Consider the following 18,349-nt stretch of genomic DNA (forward strand, 5'->3'; position numbering starts at 1 on the left):
TACACACACACACACACACACACACCTCATTAGGGGATACACCTGAATACTCACACTGAATTCTCAACATGCTTGCTTTGTTCACAAGTCACTTCCAGAACAATCTACCTAGCATCTTACGTGCACCTTGGACTCCATGTGCCAAAGTGTTCCTGATTCCCTCAGCTCCTGCTTGCTGGCCTATCTCCTATTTTCAACTTAGCTCACAGTAGCAGTCGTTGTCAGTGCTCTACCTATTTGGTAAGTCTTGGAAGGCCCAACACTTCCACCTGTCAACCCAGGCACACCTTTGCCGAAGGCTGCTCTCCCACCCCCACGCCACCTGCCTGCCAGAAGAACTTTCTCCACAGCCAGCCTACACCTGCCTTCCATGATCTGCTCTGCCCTTTCTCATGTCGATCTAGCTCATGTTTCCTAACTTCCCTCTTGGCCCTCCTCTCTACCCATTTGCAAGCATGAACATCAAAATCCAGATCTGGTGGTTGCCTGAGGAACAAAGGACACGTTCCTTTAGCAAGCAGGTTGGAGAATGGCTTAATACAGCTCATAGTTTAAGGTTTTCCTTCTGATTCTCCTTGTGTTGCCATGCACCGCCTCCACATCATGCTTGTCTTGGTTGTACCTGAAAACATGTGGGGGCTCAGACACACAGGGTGTTGCTGCCACCAGTTGCTAACAAAGGACCCTTAGCACTCGCGGAGCTCTGCATTTCCAACGCAAGGACCTGCCATTTTTGGTTGGTGTCAGTTGAATCTGTTCCCCTTCCATGATGGGCATTGTCCTCTGTTTTTTCCCCCAAAATAAAAGGATGAAGTTGTTTCCCACACTTGAAGCCAACTCTTTTGTCAGCAGCGGCAAACAACTTAATTCTGCTACAAGGCAGGGCTGGAGCTGGTTCAAGCACTCCGCCAATGGGCAGCAGGAGAAAAAAAAATCATTAGAAAATCAATTTTTGCTTAATTGAAGATTCTTCCTTTGAACAGGAACAAAGTCACCACCTGAGTAATGACTGCATTTTTGCCTCCCTGGCTTTCCCTTGGTAGATAAGATGTCTCCAGCAACCAGGATCAGCAGACCCACCCATGTTGACTTCTGAGGGTCTAAGGTGCTCATGACGGCAGTATCTTGGGTGATGAATCCACTCAGGACATGGGCAAGAGTTGCTCCATCAAAGGATGATGAGAAATAATACTCAGAAATGGGATAAATAAGGGAGATTGACCTGCTGCTCTCTCTTCTTGCAGACAATTTAAACTTCTCCCTAGGGTTGCTTATTTCTCTTCAGCTTATTTCTGCTGTTGAGACTCCTAGGAAGTGCCAAGCCAAGGTTCCCAGCATCTGTTGGGACAAACCCGGAGTGCCAGCAGTGGTGGGCACCACACTGGGTCCCTGACACCCCAGAAGTGATGAGCAGAATCATGGCTCATCCAGGAACCATAGCATCTGAAAAGCAACTGGAGAAATTGAGGGTGTTTCGTCTTGAGAAAAGGAGGTTCAGAGGACCAGGAGGAACTGTCTTCAAACCTATGAAGGGGATGGTCTTGCTCAGAGTTGCTGACATGGGCAGAATCAAGGCCTCCTCGCAGGGAGACAGGTAATGGTGCAAGTAATGAAGAAGCTGTTCCTGGGCTGCTTAGAAATGCTTAGGATTGCTTTAAGAAGACTGGGCTCGAGGAAATTTAACATTTTTGAGGTCCTAAACTTGCCATTATTTTCCCCAAAACAAAACAAGTTTCTCTATCTATCATCATATATCTTTATATAGTGATTGAAAAGAAATCCCAATTCAGTAGGGATATCTTAAGAAGATATCCCTTGAGAACTTCATAATGTAGCCCCCAGAGAAATCAGGCCATGCCAGCATCAGTTGAACTTCAGTTACCCTGTTTGCTGTCAGCCAAGTTGGAGTCTTCATGGAAGGGAATGCAGTGTCCTTCACAATCTGACTCCAACCTTCCTCTCTGCTTTACGTCCTTCCCTTCTCTCTCCTGCAACACTTCTCCATGATGCAGACACAGTGACATTCCAGTCCTTCTGCATGAATGCCGTGCCTTCTCCCATCTGCTCACCTCTACCAACGCTACCCAGCACGGAGGCCCTTTCTCCCCTTGTCTTTGGGAAATACCCATTCATCCTTCCAGACTCAGAAGCTGTGGGCCTGAACCTCTCTGTCCCTGGAACACCATTTTGATGTTCTTCGGCATATTATACTGTGAACTTGTGTTTATGTATTTGGCCCATTAGACCGAGACTCTATTCAAGGATAATTAGCATGTCTTACTATTTGTTTGGAAAAGTTGTCTCCACAAGGCTTATTTGAAGGGGCAGGCATTGCTTGTAGAAAGTTCATCCCAGACATCATGAGTCACACATTGGGGAATAAAAGGGGGCAGAGCTAAATATTAAGTGGAAGTGTTTAAGGAACTTCAGATTTGCCCAAGGGATATCAAATGTGGTTGTCATGGCAGGTGAAGGGCTATGAAGGAGCACTAAGTGCCTTGGGCCTCCCACAGTACAGAAAAGATTTTCCTCATTTATCAGCCACATTTGTGAAGACCTCGGCTTCCCAAGAACTCTCAGAGGCAGATGAGGCCCGGCTGCTCAACCCATTTTCAGATGTGCAAACTCGGGCTCAGACAGGCTAAGGAACGGGATTCTGCTCTCAGGGGTGGAAGGGACTGTCAGATGAAATGCTTCCCAGAAGTGTGATGATGATCAAAGGGAGAGGAAGACAGACAGAACATTCTTAGGCTGCACCCAAGAGAAGGCCAGTGGGAATGTAGCACATGACTAGCCCTGAGCTGATCACACTCCCTCTGCTTCTGTACCATGTTCCTCACATGGCATTTATCTGCAAGTGGCTTGGAGTCACCTTTTTCAAGGTTTGGGTGAATCAGAATTGGCGTCTCTATGTAACAGTATCTCAACATTGGGGTTCTCTTAATTTTAGTCACCAGGAGCAAAACCCTGACCACGGCCACAGGTTGTTCCCAGCTTGGCTAGACCCTCAGTAGTCCACAAATATCTGTGGAGCAGAAATATGTGGTAAAGGACATGTGTGCCCACTTCCTGGACATGACTCGGGACTGACCTTGTGGCTACCTGAAAATATTCTTAGGTCACCTCTACCTTTCCTCCATACTGGGGTCCCTTACAAATGGCCATTTTGGATGCCCCCTTACCCCCGCAAGATAACCATTGCTGACAGTTCTGGGTCTAGAGTAATCCAAAGTCTATTTGCTTTCTAACCAACCGGTCTAGGAGATTCAGTTTGAAATAAGCAAGGGAACAGATCATCAGGATAAATCAGGTATGGGTGAACTTACCAAAGTTCAATAAACATAAAAGTGATGAATTTTAAAGTCACATAATTAACTCAGGATTACATGAGCAATAACTGAGTAATTACACCTTTAATAATGCATTGAACTTGTCAGGAATACTTACTCATTCTGCTCAAATTTTTTAACAAGATAGCCTATAGCAAGTGACTGTAATTAGATATTGCCTCTGAAAACATCGACAGCAGCTAATTGATACCTTTTATTATAAAGCTAGATGCCAAACATTGCTGTTGAGTGGATTAAAGAATAATATTAGATGTGTTAGGATCATAATACCTACTTGCAAGAATCTAATGCAAGTGGGGGAAAAAAAACCCCTCGACCCATCAATCACCCACATAAAGTTAGTTCAAGTTTGCACTGGTTTTCTTTAAATTACAGCCTGGCAGCAATTGCTTTTGCCTGGGCTGTGAGGAAAGGAAACTGGGGGCGGTGGGGTGGGGCTGGAGACGGGGTTCCTCCTGCTTCCCGCTTTCAGGTGTCCGCAGGAGAGGGGTCTGGAAGAACGGAGATGGTAGAAGGTCTCCGTGGGGGGAGGGGAAGGAGAGAATGTGTATGTTTTAACCTTTTGAGGAGAGAGAATTTTTTCTGACTTCACGGTTGAGTTTTCGGGCTTTTATGCATTGTTTTAGGTTTCTCTACTGTTATTTGAGACAGGGTTCTAATGTTTATAAAGGGAAGAGAGAGGCTGTGGTTTGGGGGTGCCAGGGAGATTCCCCTCCCTCTGCTCCAGCCCCAGGATATTTTCTCTGGGAATTTTCCCCTGGACCTAGATTTCCTATTAACAAGGTAGGCTTGAGAACCTTCTCAAGGAGGCAGATGTTTTAACTGGAGCCTGGAGCATGCTGACTGCCCCCAAACAGCAAGCACTTCCAAAGGCCCAGGAGAGGCAGTCTCTCGGTGGTCAAGAACCTTGCCTCTGCCTTGTTTGGATTCAGCTCTGCCAGGGTTCTCAGCTGTGCGGTCTCAGGTAAGCCCCATGACTGCTCTGTGTCTCAGTGTTCTGGTCTGTAAAATAGGTTTACAGTCTAGACCACTGATATTTGCAGGGCCAGGGCGTGGGCACAAATCGAGACTGTCATACCAATGACTAAGTACTTAAAAACTGTACACCAGGCTAGCGAACTCTTAAAGCAAATATTTTCTATCCTCCTGCTTTGACAAATACACCTTCAAAATGAAAATGTGTAAGCTATGGTATGTATATGACTAAAAGACATTTAAATATAAAAGATAGCTGGATTTAATTATTGTCACATGGGTCTGGGTGTGCTGTGAGTGGAACAGAGATGTTGCGTGAGTAATCAAGGCATATGTGATCCATAAATTATTTTGTTTATTCTGTAAAATTCATTTATTCTTTCAATTTGTCAGCAAAGTCACTAATGATGTTATGATCAGATAGCATATAATTTTTGTTCTATTGGCAATAATGACCTAAACATTATAACATAATAGATATTCAAAGTGTGTATATATATTCATATATTCATATCTTATATCCATCAAAAATGCAAACTGAAGTCAATGTTGAAAATGTAAGTATCAATATAAAGAATAAAAAAGTAAATGTAAAATATGATTTTTTAATGTTTTAGAAAATGTTAGTATTCTCAAATATTGAAAAGTACTTATTAAAAGCAATGGGTATTAGGCGCCTGGGTGGCTCAGATGGTTAAGCGCCTGCCTTCAGCTCAGGTCATGATCCCAGCGTCCTGGGATCGAGCCCCGCATCGGGCTCCCTGTTCGGCGGGGAACCTGTTTCTTCCTCTCCCGCTCCCCCTGTTTGTGCTCTCTCTTTTTCTCTCTGTCAAATAAATAAACAAATAAAATCTTAAAAAAAAATAAAATCAATGGGTATTATACACAACTGATAAATTATTGAACACTACATCTGAAACTATGTACTATATGTTAGCTAATTGAATTAAAAAAATAATAAAACCAAAAGGCTAAATAAAAAGTTCACTTAAAAAAGCAAAAGGCAAACAAAAATTAAAATGAATAAGTATCAGTAATTTATTAACACTTGAATAAAACTGTGTTTTTAATTTATTGAGGATTTAATCAAAAATTTGCAGGAAAAAAAAATCACCACTCTGGGATTTAATATTCATCTAGTTGTCTGTGTAACAAAGCGGTATCATGCTTCATGCATGTTATGTCTAGACTTACATATATTCAAATTTCAGAGAACTATGAATTGCTTAACATTGCAAAATATTCTGTAGCTGTTATGTGCACTGTTTTGAATACTGCACTGATTTGTGAATAACTGGAGAACTCTAAATTGGAACATGAAAAGATGAAAGAAAATGGATGCTTGTCACCACCAAGAAATCATACTTTGTTATAAGAAGAATCTATTGCATTCCTGCCCAGGGGAAAGATTTGACAAGCTAATTAATGTATCTTTTCTCTTCTCTCAAATCCTCCCCGACTCCAGAGCAGTGTCCATCTCTGAAGACAACAGACCTCATGATATTCAAGCAGAGCAGTGTCCATCTCTGAAGACAACAGACCTCATGATATTCAAGCAGAGCAGTGTCCATCTCTGAAGACAACAGACCTCCTGACATTCAAGCAGAGCAGTGTCCATCTCTGAAGACAACAGACCTCATGATATTCAAGCAGAGCAGTGTCCATCTCTGAAGACAACAGACCTCCTGACATTCAAGCAGTCTCTTTTGGTTTCAAGGTCATCCATTGGGCAAGGGCAGTGACAAGCATTTCCCTAGGATCTAAATAGTGTTAATCATGATAATGGTTATATAGGCCGCTGATTCCCATGTGACAGAGGCACTGTGAAGTATTCAAAAACACTTTTTAAATAAACTTTTTATTTTAGAATGGTTTTAGATTTGGAGGAAAATTGTGAATACAGAACGTCCTAGACATCCGGTTTGCCCGTTTTTAACATCTTACACCAATATGGTATCTTTGTTACAAGTGATGAACCAATATTGATACACCGTTATTAGCTAAAGTCCATACTTAATTTAAATTTTCTCAGTTTTCCCCTAATATCCTATTTCTAGTCCAGTTTCCCAAACAGAATATCACATATATATTTAGTAGTCTTGTTGCCCTTGGGTCCTCTTGCCTGTGACAGCTTCTCAGACTTTCCCTGTTTTTCATGGCCTCAAGAAATGTGAGATTTGAATTTTGGAATGAAATTGGGACTCGTCTGATGTTTTTCTTATGCTTTACTGGGCTGATAGGTTTTGGAAAGACCACAAATGTGAAGTGCAGTGCAGACTGTCAACAGGACTTATGGTCGACGTTGACTTTGGTCACCTGGCTGAGGTAGTGTTTATCAGGTTTCTCCCATGGAATGTTACTCAGCATCCCACCCCCCCAACCCCTTTCCATACTGTGCTCTTTGGAAGGAAGTCACTGTGAGCAGCCTGTACTTCCAGTGTGGGAGTTAGGTCTCACCTCCTCGAGGGTGAAGTATCTGCATAAATTCTTTGTAATTCTTCTTTATGGGAGATTTGTCTCTTCACTTCCATTTATTTTTTGAATCAGTTTTTTAAAGATTTATTTATTTATTTGAGAGAGAGAGAGAGAGGGAGCAGGGAGAGGGGCAGAGGGAGCCAGACACAGGGCTCAGTCTCAGCCCCCTGAGATCACAACCCCAGCCAAAATCAAGAGTCGGACGCTTAACAGATTAAGTCACCCAGGCACCCCTTTGTTAAATCATTTTTTTTATATCAGTGTAGACTGATGGATATTTATCTTATATTTTGAGCTATAATCCAATACTATTTTAAACAATGTTTTGCCTGAATTTTTCCAGCTTTGGCCACTGGGAGTCTTTTCTGTTGACTCCTGTGTCCCTTAGACGTACTTCTGTCTTTTTTTTTTTTTTTTAAGATTTTTGAGCACATCCTTACTTTTTTTTTTTTTTTTTTTAAGATTTTATTTATTTATTCTTGAGAGACAGAGAGAGAGAGGCAGAGGGAGAAGTGGCTCCCAAGGAGCAGGGAGCCCGATGCGGGACTCGATCCCAGGACCCTGGGACCATGACCTGAGCCGAAGGCAGACGCTTAACCATCTGAGTCACCCAGGCGCCCCAAGCACATCCTTACTTTCTGGCACTATAGGATGCTACAGGCTCATCTTGTATACTTTCTGCCCCTGTGCTAGAATTAGCCATTTCCCCAAGGAGTCCATGAGATTGTAATAAAAGTACTTTTGTGTGTATGTTTGTGGAATGCAGTGTCCAAAGTGTAGGGTCCAGGAGATGGTCCTTTCCCGTAGAGGTCCAAGAGCAATGTCCTTCACCCTCCCTCCGTCACGAAGTTGAAGGGGCGGTTGGGTGAATATGTACAAAAGGTGTGAATATGTACAAAGTGTGCGGAGCAGTTCCTGGCACATAGTAAAAACTCAGTAAGTATTAGCTATTATATAATTACATGCAGTATAAACTCCCTCAAGTTTTGCCAGTGAGTCCTGCTAACAGTGGAGACACAGTGATAGAAATGAGAGCCAATGTTTGAATTATATGCTACAATGTAAAAGCATCCAGAGATCAGTTACATCCATAGATGATTTCTGTGGTTCATTTTCTGGGGCAAATCTTTGCAACCTGGATGCAAGTGGGTTGCCCTGTAAGTAAAGATAAATCTTCTGATACCCTTGCCTATACTCTGTGTATTTCATACTTTGGGTGGCTTCATGCCGTAGCTGCTCCCTTCCTAACATTCACCTCGGATAGTAAACCCCTGCTTTCTGGCCAAAAAACCTCATTATTTAGGAAAGAAGAGAAGTCCCTGCTGGAAGCTGAGGCAAAACACTGGAGGATGGGACAGCTCCCGAGACTACAACAGAGTAACTGTGTGTCCAAGGCTTGCTGAGACCCCTGGAAGTCCCACCTGACTACTTTGACATGTCACACCTTCCTGCCCAACCTGGGCATGACTCGGGAAATGTTCTTATGCTACTGTAAGAGAATATAAATATTTTGGAGGAGTTGGGTAAATGAGACAAACACATAAAACTGTAACACCAGACATTCTACAGTAGTTGTCAAGTTACTGTTAGGGACAAAAGCTCTGGAGGACGCTGGGGAAAACAAGGGGATAGTCGCAGAGTTGCAAGGGCCCAGGTGCTGGGGCCAAGTGGTCTGGGCTCCAATCGCAGCTCTGTCACTGGTCAGCCATATAACCTTGGGCAAGTGATTCAACCTTGCTATGCTTCAGTTCCTCATCTGTCAAAAGGTCATAAAAACATACCTGCATCAGACTTTGGAGAATAAAACGAATTAACGTAAAGTACTTATGACAGAGACTGGCACGTACTAAGGGCTATTGGAATTTGCTGCCGTTTTTACTAGATGCCATCCACCGTGCCAGGATACTTCATTTTGCCTTTCGGGCAACCTCGTCAGACGACTTGATCTACATTTGAACGGCAAACTCAGATAAGGAGAGGCTGAGGATCAAGGAGGCTGGGTGTTGGTGGGAATGAATTTGGCGTATATGAAGACAAAGTCCAATTTTGGCAGGTGGAGGGACTGGAACTGAAACTTGTTGAGGTTTGGAGGGTCAGAGAGTAAAGACAGATCCCACATCATCTGAGGAGGTGACCCCAGACTGTTTGCGGCTACAATCCACCTTTTTTTTTTTTTTTTTTTTTTAACCTACTGTGCGGCCTTGGGAGTATAACGTAAGTGCCTTGAGCTTCACGTTTTCTCATCTGTAAAATGGAGATAAACTGACATATACTCCATGGCTTATTGTATGTTTAAGTGCACTTGCATGTAAAAATCATTTATCTTTGTAAATGGAAAAAGCACTTTTACATGTACAGCTTTGTACCCGTCCTGAGCATCTATCTGGTTTGTATTATGTTTCTTCAAATCTAAGCTGCTGGGACTTGTAGCGCCCACCATCGATTTAACAGCAGGTGTTTAGAGGCCAAAGACATACTGCCACTTTAAATGTAAACGTTACATTGAAAATGAATCCGTATTACAGAAATGATCAAATATAAAATGAGAGTCCTTCTAAGAACAGAGAAATGGAGCAGCGGAATCTCATTAAGTCCTCTCTCCTCCACCTCTCCTGGTAAGCTCTCCTTCTACATTACAGACCTGCTCTCTGGGACCTAACCCACAGCCCTGGGCTTGCCCAGACTTCGCCTGTGGTGGCCCCGAAGGCGAGGCCCGCGGCAAGGAGTGGGGTCTCAGGGTGGTGCTGCACACGGACAGCCGGCTCCGGGGAGGAAGTGACTGCCTTAGGGGTGCACGCATTCCTCCACTTAGAAGAACTTCAGAGTTAAACATCATTAAATCATTAAACAGTCCACCCAAGGGGACTTAATACACAGAGAAGCAAAGCTAATTTGGGCTCTCAGGTGACTAACTCAGAATTGCCCACTTAAACTCTGACCCTTTAATTCATATAAATGTGTCCCAGAATGTATTTCTCCCGAGAAGACTTTCCTTGCCTGCTCCAAAGTCTGGTCCTCTCTGCTAGCCAAGGTAGGGGCTTGAGGTAGCCTCTCTGGAGCTGGTCTCAGCACCCAGAAAAATCTCCATTAATAATCTGCAGAACAGAGGACTCTCTTGGTGAGAGGACAAATTATCAGCTGCCTCTGGGGGCTCCTCTCAGATCATAATGGATTTCAAAGACGGCTCTCTCTTGCCAGGGCATCCAGAGATGAGATTAAATCAACCCTTCCCAACTGGGGGTGATCTTGCTCCCCTATGCTGCCCAAGAGGACATCTGGAAAACTTTGGAGATGGTTTTGGTTGTCTCTTGATTTGGGGAGGGGGTTGCTACTGGCTGGCCCCTCATGGGTAGAGACCAGGAGTGCACAGACCAGCCTCCCCATCAAATGTCAACAGTGCTGGGACCGAGGCACCCTGGGTTAGCCGCCAGAAGGTGACCTCTTGTGAGTCCACCAGAGGGATGCGGAATGCCCTACTCCCTTTGCCTCCAATTTCTGCGCCTGAGAAGATAGGGAGAAGAGGTATCTGGGTTCTGGAGTCCCCCTACCCCGCCTTGAAACTCTGCACTGTGACTCCGTAGTTACAGGACTCTGGGAAAGCCCCTGCACATTTTTAAGTCTCGGTTTTCTCGTCTGTAAAATGGGGTTAAGGATAGTCATCACAGGGCTGCTGTGGGGATCTGACCCTCATGAAGTCATAAGCACTGAATGCACGTCCGCTCTGATGGCCGTCCCCAGGACCGAAGCAGCCTGGTTTGGGGAAAATGTGGGCTTCGGATGCTATACTGGACCCAGTGTATATACAGTCAAGCCGAATGTACTTCCCAACTGACACAGACTTTTCGCGAGTTCAGGGAGGCTCCCTTCCCGTCACTGATCCTGAGGCCCTTCCTCCGGCTTCAGCCTCTGCCTCCATGAGGCCATGAGCATCGCAATAGGCTGCATCTCAGCCTCCCCATCTCAGCCTCCCCTGGGGTAATCAGCATGTCTGCCCAAGTGAGCTATTGGAAGTGACAGTCTGAACAGATTACCCTCCTGCTGAGTCTGGCCACAGGCCCCCAGTGCCTGCCTGCAGACTACATTTCCTATTTCCTACCATGGACCTCATACTATTTGCTTTGTCCCACTTCTAGCTGTACTCACTTTATACTGTTTCCCTAATATATCGGCCCGTGTCTTCCTCTTAGCCTCTGCTTAGGACATTTCCTCTGTCTGCAGTGTGCCATCCTTTTACAATTTTTCCCATCACATGCTTATTTTCCAAGATTCAGGCCAGGGGTCACCGAGCTGGGAATTCTTCCCCAAAGCCCAAGGCGGTCCAGGCTTCCTTCTCTTGCACACCCATGGCACAGAGGGCATGCTGTTAGCCCCCCACGCTCCTTATAGTGGTGGATTGGGGGACAATATCTGTTTCACCCACTGATCTTTTCAGAAAGATATTCTCCTAGAAAGAAACCATGGACACCAGACTCTCCTAGCCCTCCAGTTTGGTCGTTTTGGGGCATCCTAGAGAGCCAGCCCCGTTGCCCTGGGGTTCAGAAGCCAAACCCAGCTCTGCAACTTCCTAGCTCTGTGGCCCTGAGCCAGTTCCTTAACCTCTCTGGGCCTCAGTTTGTTTATCCGTAGAAGTGGAGGACTGACATCGGCCCCCTAGATTTCTTTGTGCAGATGAAGTGAGACTGTTTACGCGGGGAACTCCGTGCTGGCCCCAACACTAGCACCCATGGGTTGTGTATGGCGCAGGGCTCGTCAGCCTTGGAGAGAGCGGTCGAGCCGGCACTCACGGTGAGCCAGGAGGTCTCCGTTCGAGTTCAGCCGGGAGTACGGTTGGCTGAACCGCCCGGGCCCCGGAGTGCGTGCGTGTGCCTGTGTGTGCCCGCACGTGTGTTTGTGTATGCCGTGTGCGTACGGCTGGGTGACCAGGGCGTCAGTATTGGGCAGCATGGTTCAGATTCCAAGCTGAGAAGCATTGCTCTGTTCTGAATGCATCAAAGCAGGACAGGGGTGTCCGCAGTCAGGAGTGACGATGGGGTGCGAGATCCCCATCGAGCTGTTGGCTCAGGCCAGGAGGCAGCATAGGAAGACCCTCCGCAGAGAGGCATGAAGATCCTTTTGTGACAAGCCCCAGGGAGCAAAGGGAAGAGCTAGGCAGAGTCTAAATCTCCTGGAGCCATATGAATTGGCCTCGGGGGAGGGGAAGGAAGGAAGGGAGGAAGGGAGGGAGGAGGGAGGGAGGGAGGAAGGTTTTCTGTTGTCAGGCTCTCCCCTAAAGACTTATCCTGAAGGATGTAAGGCAATGAGTGGGTCAGCCCTTCAGCTTCTGTCCTGAGTTCAGCCGCTGCTCAGAGTGTCCTTGGGGAGATGTCCCCTCCTCTCTCTGGTCTCTGTCTCCATCTCCACAATGTCATGGCCATGTCATCTGGGCATCTCATTCCGGGTGTTTCCACCTTTGCCTCGTGGGGTCTGGGTCAGAACCCGCATCACCTTAGCCTTGTCAAGGAAGGGCCTCTCTTCTCTGGGTCTGTGGCTCTCCCCCTTGCTTTTTGCACTCCCTGTCCCTTGAGGGAGCCACACAAGGCCCCGTGTCCCCCAGCTTCTGCCCCCTCGCTCTGCTTGTCCCTTGCGAACCTACTCCCGGCTTGTTTCAGGAACACGTGAATTTCATGCAGCGGTTCAATGTGCAAACATCGGGGTCAGACATGTAGAGCTCCTTGTGGGATGTCCCTGGGCAAAGACTTGAGCTTCTGTAAGTTGAATATCTTTAGTCATCAGGTGGGGACAGTAACAGGCTTCCCTTCATACCTCGGAGGCAACAATGGGGAGAACACAGGAGCGGCACTCAGCTCAGTGCCTGGCTCATTGTAGCTGCTCAGTGATGGGCTGTTTCATAAGTGACTGGGTCTGATTTAGCTCTTTCCAGAACTGCTGTCACTGTTCACTCAAGTGCCAGCTTGCTATTCCTTCTCCACTCGCCTGTAAGGTCCTCGAGGGCTCAGTGCTTGGCACATAGTAGGTGTTCCGGGCTTAGCAACGTCCCTCCCTCCTCCCTGCACACACAGACATGAGCTTTAACCAGCGACCCTTGGGGCTGTGGACTGAGACGCCAGTGGCCCGAGGGGGCAGGAAGGACATGGTGCGGTCCTCTCAGCTCCAGGCAGAAGGGACTTCCACACCTCCTCTGCCTCCGTGTGTGAGAGACCCCATCTGGTCATTCCACCAGCTTCTAGAACATGTTCCTCTGAGTCCCCCCAAAGTTCCAGGAAGCGTGTCATGTGGCAGGACATGGAGACTGGGGCGGAGGTCCCGAGGCACACCAGTTCCTGGCACCACTACTGGGCTGCAAGCCACAGGGAGACTACGGGGGATGCCCTGCCCTGCGAGTGGGGGGAGAGATGGGGCGTGTAAGTTCTGCTAGGGACAAGATCAATGACCTTGAAAAGAAACCTCCTCTCCAGGAACTCCATTTTTCTCAACTCTAGGATTAGAGGCACCACTCTTTTGCTGCTAACATGGTATGGGTTTTTGCATCGTTCTTATCACCCAAAACAGGAGAGACAGTCAGTATCCATGAATAGTCAGCAAGGAAGAATCACTCATTCATTTAGCTCCCATGGATTGAGTATCCGGGAGACTGCTGGTGCTTCTGGTAGGTTAGCGAACAAGGGATACGGTTCTTGTCTTCTAGAGCAATATTCCAGTGGAGACACAGAGGGGAAAAAAAGAAGTAGGAAATAAACAATAGGAGACACTCGTAGGGGATAAATAAGATTCAGTGTCAGAGAAGAGCTTGGAATGAGGTCTGCTGAGGTATGCCACACACTGTCCATTTGTCGCCCGTGACGGGTGATTTATCCGGCCCATGTGTATTTATGGGTCATTTCCTGCATGCCAAGCATGCTGCTATCTGTTTGGTTAAGTGAATTCTTAGTCAAGACCATGGACAAAGGCCTTCCTACTGGACATTTTTCCAGACCTGCTTGGCTCTCTGTGCTTGTCACAAAATGGTCGGCACCTCTCTTGTTAATTAAAACAGCTCACAGCCCAAGTTCTTCGTGGTTTTTTCCCTTCAATGTGAAGTGGGACGGGACGTGTCTTTGGCAGGGTCAGGGGCCCTTGCTTGTCCTGCTCCGCTGGGTGCAGGGGCGGCTCACCCTGTCCCGCCTCTCACTCCGCGGGACAGGGTGGAACATGGCCCAGATGTCTTCCAGGCCCTGGGGGACCCCACCAAAATGTTAGCTTTTCTGTGGAATTCAGGCACGACTTTTTGTTTGACCGATTCATGAGTTTACAGGTTACCAAAAATTGGATATTCTTGCTTCTTCCGGTAAAGCCTTGCTATTTATTACCCTAAGACTGAGACAGTTATGTGGTTCTACTCTGGATGTCCCTATGCTTTCATTAATTTAAATAATTAATAGTCAGCCCTTTCCTTTACCATCAGTAGAGCGCTGTTTCTATGCCTGCGTAAAGATTCAAACCCAATAAATGGCACCGTGGATCTGCTTCACGAAGGAAAGAAAAATTGGTATCTTCTTTAAAGCAACACCAACCACCACTGTAATGAGCCCCAACCCGTTCCTCGCATGGGATGATTTTTTAAACAAAACGTACTTTCAATTCCTCACTACTACTTCTGAGCTAGGCCATCTTGGCCACTTTACCTACTTCCTTGGAGCTCTGTTTCCTCTCTGGGAAGATGGTTTGGGGGCATATCCTGCCTTCCGTGCTCTGCCTCCGAGGAGGGCTTTTGTCCCATTTGGGAAATGCAAGGAGAGTTTGTGACAAGAGCCAGCCAGCCCCTACGTCCCCGGCATCTGATGGAATGGGGATACCTTGTTGGGCATCTTTCTCTTGCTTTGGCATCTTCAGACCTCGAGGTTGCAGGAAAAGCGGGTGATTTTTGTCAAACGGCTACACTTGGCATTGTGCTGGAGGTCACGGTGCTCCGTCAGAGGAGGCGGTAATGTATTTATTTGTCACTGCCGCCCGTCCACGCCTCTGTCTTCCCTTCCGTTTGTTCTGCCCAAGGCCGTTGGGGTCCGACAGAGATCAACAGTGTTTCTACAGAGATGAAGCAGCTCGTCCAAACCTGAATTAGATGTTAAATCTTTTTGAAGTGGGGAGGAGGTAAAGGAGGGAGGAATTATATTGTGCTAAGAATTTATCCTGTGTTGTTTCCTGTGAGATACTGTTCCCGGAAAGATTTGTTACCCAGCGAGTTGCAAACTGCTGTTTCAGGCTGATAGGTGCTGCCAATTCATTTTGATGAATTCTGCCAGTCAGAAAAGTATTTTTCCCTGCTTTTAGTCGCTGGGGATGGTTGGAAATGGATGATGGTTTTAAGAGCCGGGGCGGCGTATGCTGGCATGCCTGGGACTCATGGAATCAAAGATCCTTCCATCCAAACTCGGTGCTGCAAAGAAAAGCCAGACCAAGACGACTGGGCCGAAAATTGCCCTCAGCCCCCAGTCCATGTTTCCATGTGTCTCTTCTCCCAGTCACTTACTGGGAAATTATTTCCCTGTTGATCCCCCATTCAGATCCCCCCTATGCCTGCTCAGCTTCTAGGTTCCAGACAGCCCTAATGTCCTGTCCCTGCTAGGCTGGGATGAAGCACCATGAGCCGGACTCCAGAGTCTGGCAGATCTGGGCACAAATTCTGTTTCCATCCCTAATGGGCTGACCTGGATAATTTACATTGTCTCTGTGACCACCAGTTTCCTCATCTGTGAACTAAAGATAAACATGGTAGAGATCTACCTCACTACTGAAATTGACTACCAAACTTGTGCTCTTTAAATATGGGAACTGAACAGATTCAGATACTTTTTTTTTTTTTATGCAAATTCCTCGTATCTGATCTCTTGCCACTCATGCCCAGGAACAAAATAGGGATGAAAGTGTCAATAGGTTCACTGTCTGTTTCAACCCCATCCCCCCTTTCCTGGACCCCTCCATGTCTCTTTTGCTTGTGTCCAGCTTCCTCCTCTTGGCTTTGCAGCTTTGAATCAGTAATTTCTGGCATTTGCTTCAGTTCTTCCCAAGGTAAGCATCTTTCAGATTGCCTTTCTCGGCCCTATACCCAGGGGTGCTGCCCTGTGACCCACCGTGGTCTTTGGTCACTGCCAGCAGAATACCAGTGCATGCTGGTCCTGTTTTGTGCCGGGGGCAGCTCAGCACTGTTCTCAGGTCTGTGACACTCCTGTGGAAATCTTCTGTCACACGGATCTATCTTCCTTCTCCCAGAGGCCTCCACCACATCTCCATCACAGTCAGGGGGTCCCTTCCATTTGTGGAGGGTGTAACTCTTGAAAATGTCTTCCAGACAGAAGGACACGTGGAAAGAGCTCTGGGATCTTTCCTGATTTTGGCTGCAAGGTTCATGTAAGTCTCTCTTCTCTCTGGGCCTCCGTTTACTCCCCTCTCTGAAGAGGTAGGAAGTCCTCAGGATACCTGTCCATGTGGCCAGGGCCTGTGTCATCATCTGGGATTACTTTTTGGAGACCCTTGAGACCCTGGAGAAGGTGGGGTAGGGTGGGAGGAAGACCACAGGAAGGGCCTCCTGTTCCAGTAGGTTCTAGGGTGGATGAGGGACTCCAGAAGCTTCCACACTCATCAGGCCATGCCACCGCAACCCACTCCCTTGGCCTTCTGAACTCAGCAAAGGGTAAGCCAGGGTGGCCCAGCCACCCACACCACCATCTAGGCTCCCAGTCTCCCCCTCCTCCCCAAACCACTCACTTCTCAGAAGCCACCTTTCTGTGTAGATGCTTAGGCTGAGCTGGAGGGCATCCCTGAACAAGTTGTCAGTGAGGCAGGAACTGGTAATAAATATCACCTGAAGGCACTCGGGGAACCTGCAAGGGGAAGAGACTGAGATCTTTGCTTGCACAACCCCAGGAGCCTGGGAGCTGAACGGAAATGACCTGGAGCCCAGTGGCGTGTGAATGTGACACCCAAGGATGCTGTCCATCACCTAGACAGGGCAGGGGGATGCCTCCTCTGGACTCTTTTGAGCACTCCCACAGAGTCAGGAATCTTCCAGGGACCTTGCCTCCTCAGTCTGAGCCTCTTCCATGATAGCTGTAGGACACTCACTGGAGCAAATGGATATTCTTTGCGGATAGAGGCTCATCTGGGCTGAAAGTGTTTGTCCCCTTCTTCAGAGTTCTGCTTGGCTATAGAGCAGCTTGGGGACCAAGCTTAAGTCCCAGGTACATGGCATCAACTGCTTCACAATTAGTGGGGAGAAAGAGGAAGAAGGAGGGAGAATTGAGGGAGAATGACTTCAAGTGTGTCACCTGGAGCATTAACATCAGAATCACATGCCCCTCTTCTGATTGGGTCTTTCTGCGAGGGTCCCAGGGATATGAATTTTAATAAGCTACCTGAGTAATTCTGAATGCAGAGTGGAAGAAAAAATCCTGGACGCCTGGGTGGCTCAGTCAGTTAAGCGTCTGCCTTCAGCTCAGGTCATGATCTCAGGGTCCTGGGATCAAGTCCCACATTGGGCTTCTTGCTCAGCAGGGAGTCTGCCTCTCCCTCTGTCTCTCTCCCCAGCTTGTGCTCTCTCTCTCTCACTCTCTCTCTCTCTCAAATAAATAAATAAAATCTTTAAAAAACTTTAAAAAAAGAGAAAAAATCAAAGATATAGGTGACTTTGATATTGGGCTTACTTGTCATTTATGAGCAACTCCTACAAAGGAGAGAAAACTTAACATAACGGTCAAGTTCAGAGACCCCTGTGTTTGAATGCCAGGAGTGCTTCCCAGTGTGTGACCTTGGGAAAGCCACTCCATGCCCCCCTCTTCCCAGCCTTGGTTCCCCATCTATGAAAAGGAGATGTTCATAGCAGTGCCCAACTCACAGGGTTGTTGAGAAATAAATGTTTATATACAAAACACTTAGAAGACTGGCACATCATAAGTGTTTTTGAAAGAAATTATGAACAGATCTGGCACAGAAATAACTTTGCCAGTAGCTTTGTTGGGGTGTTGGACAGAGGGGTCTCTACTGTGGTGGTGTGAGGGCTTCTGGTGTGTTTCTTGGTTTAGGAAATGAATGAAAGCCACTATCCACCTTATGGGTCCACAGCACCAATGGGGACAAGGATGGGGCAGTGCCAACAGGGAAGACACTCTATAACCCCTCCGATTTGACCTTCCTAGTGGACACTCAGCTACTTTTTACCTCCTGGACTATGCAGAAACTTCTGGATTTCTGCTACACAACAGGTGAGCCAAGGTGGTCTGGAGTACCAACAGAGGTTCTCTCTTTGCTCACCCAGACTTCTCTGTTGTATTAACTCTGAATCAGCCACCTTCACGCTGTTATGTGGATAATCTGTGAGGTCGCCTCCTGCGAGTGTCCCAAGTGGGGAGCAGGGTCAAAGCTGAGCTCCTCCTCAGCTTCCCCACTTTCCCACTTGGGCCTCAGGGCTGAGAGGAAAAGGAAAAATCTCCACCTTCCGCTCTCAGTTACCCTTCTCTCTTCCACAGCCCTCCGGGGTCAAAGGAGAAGCTCCCCTCCATCTTTACCTCTAATCCCCA

The sequence above is a fragment of the Mirounga angustirostris genome, unplaced genomic scaffold, assembly GCF_029215605.1.
Source record: "Mirounga angustirostris isolate CCGP_5_RB_7025 unplaced genomic scaffold, mMirAng1.0.hap1 SCAF_10, whole genome shotgun sequence".
In the NCBI taxonomy this organism is placed as follows: Eukaryota; Metazoa; Chordata; class Mammalia; order Carnivora; family Phocidae; genus Mirounga; species Mirounga angustirostris.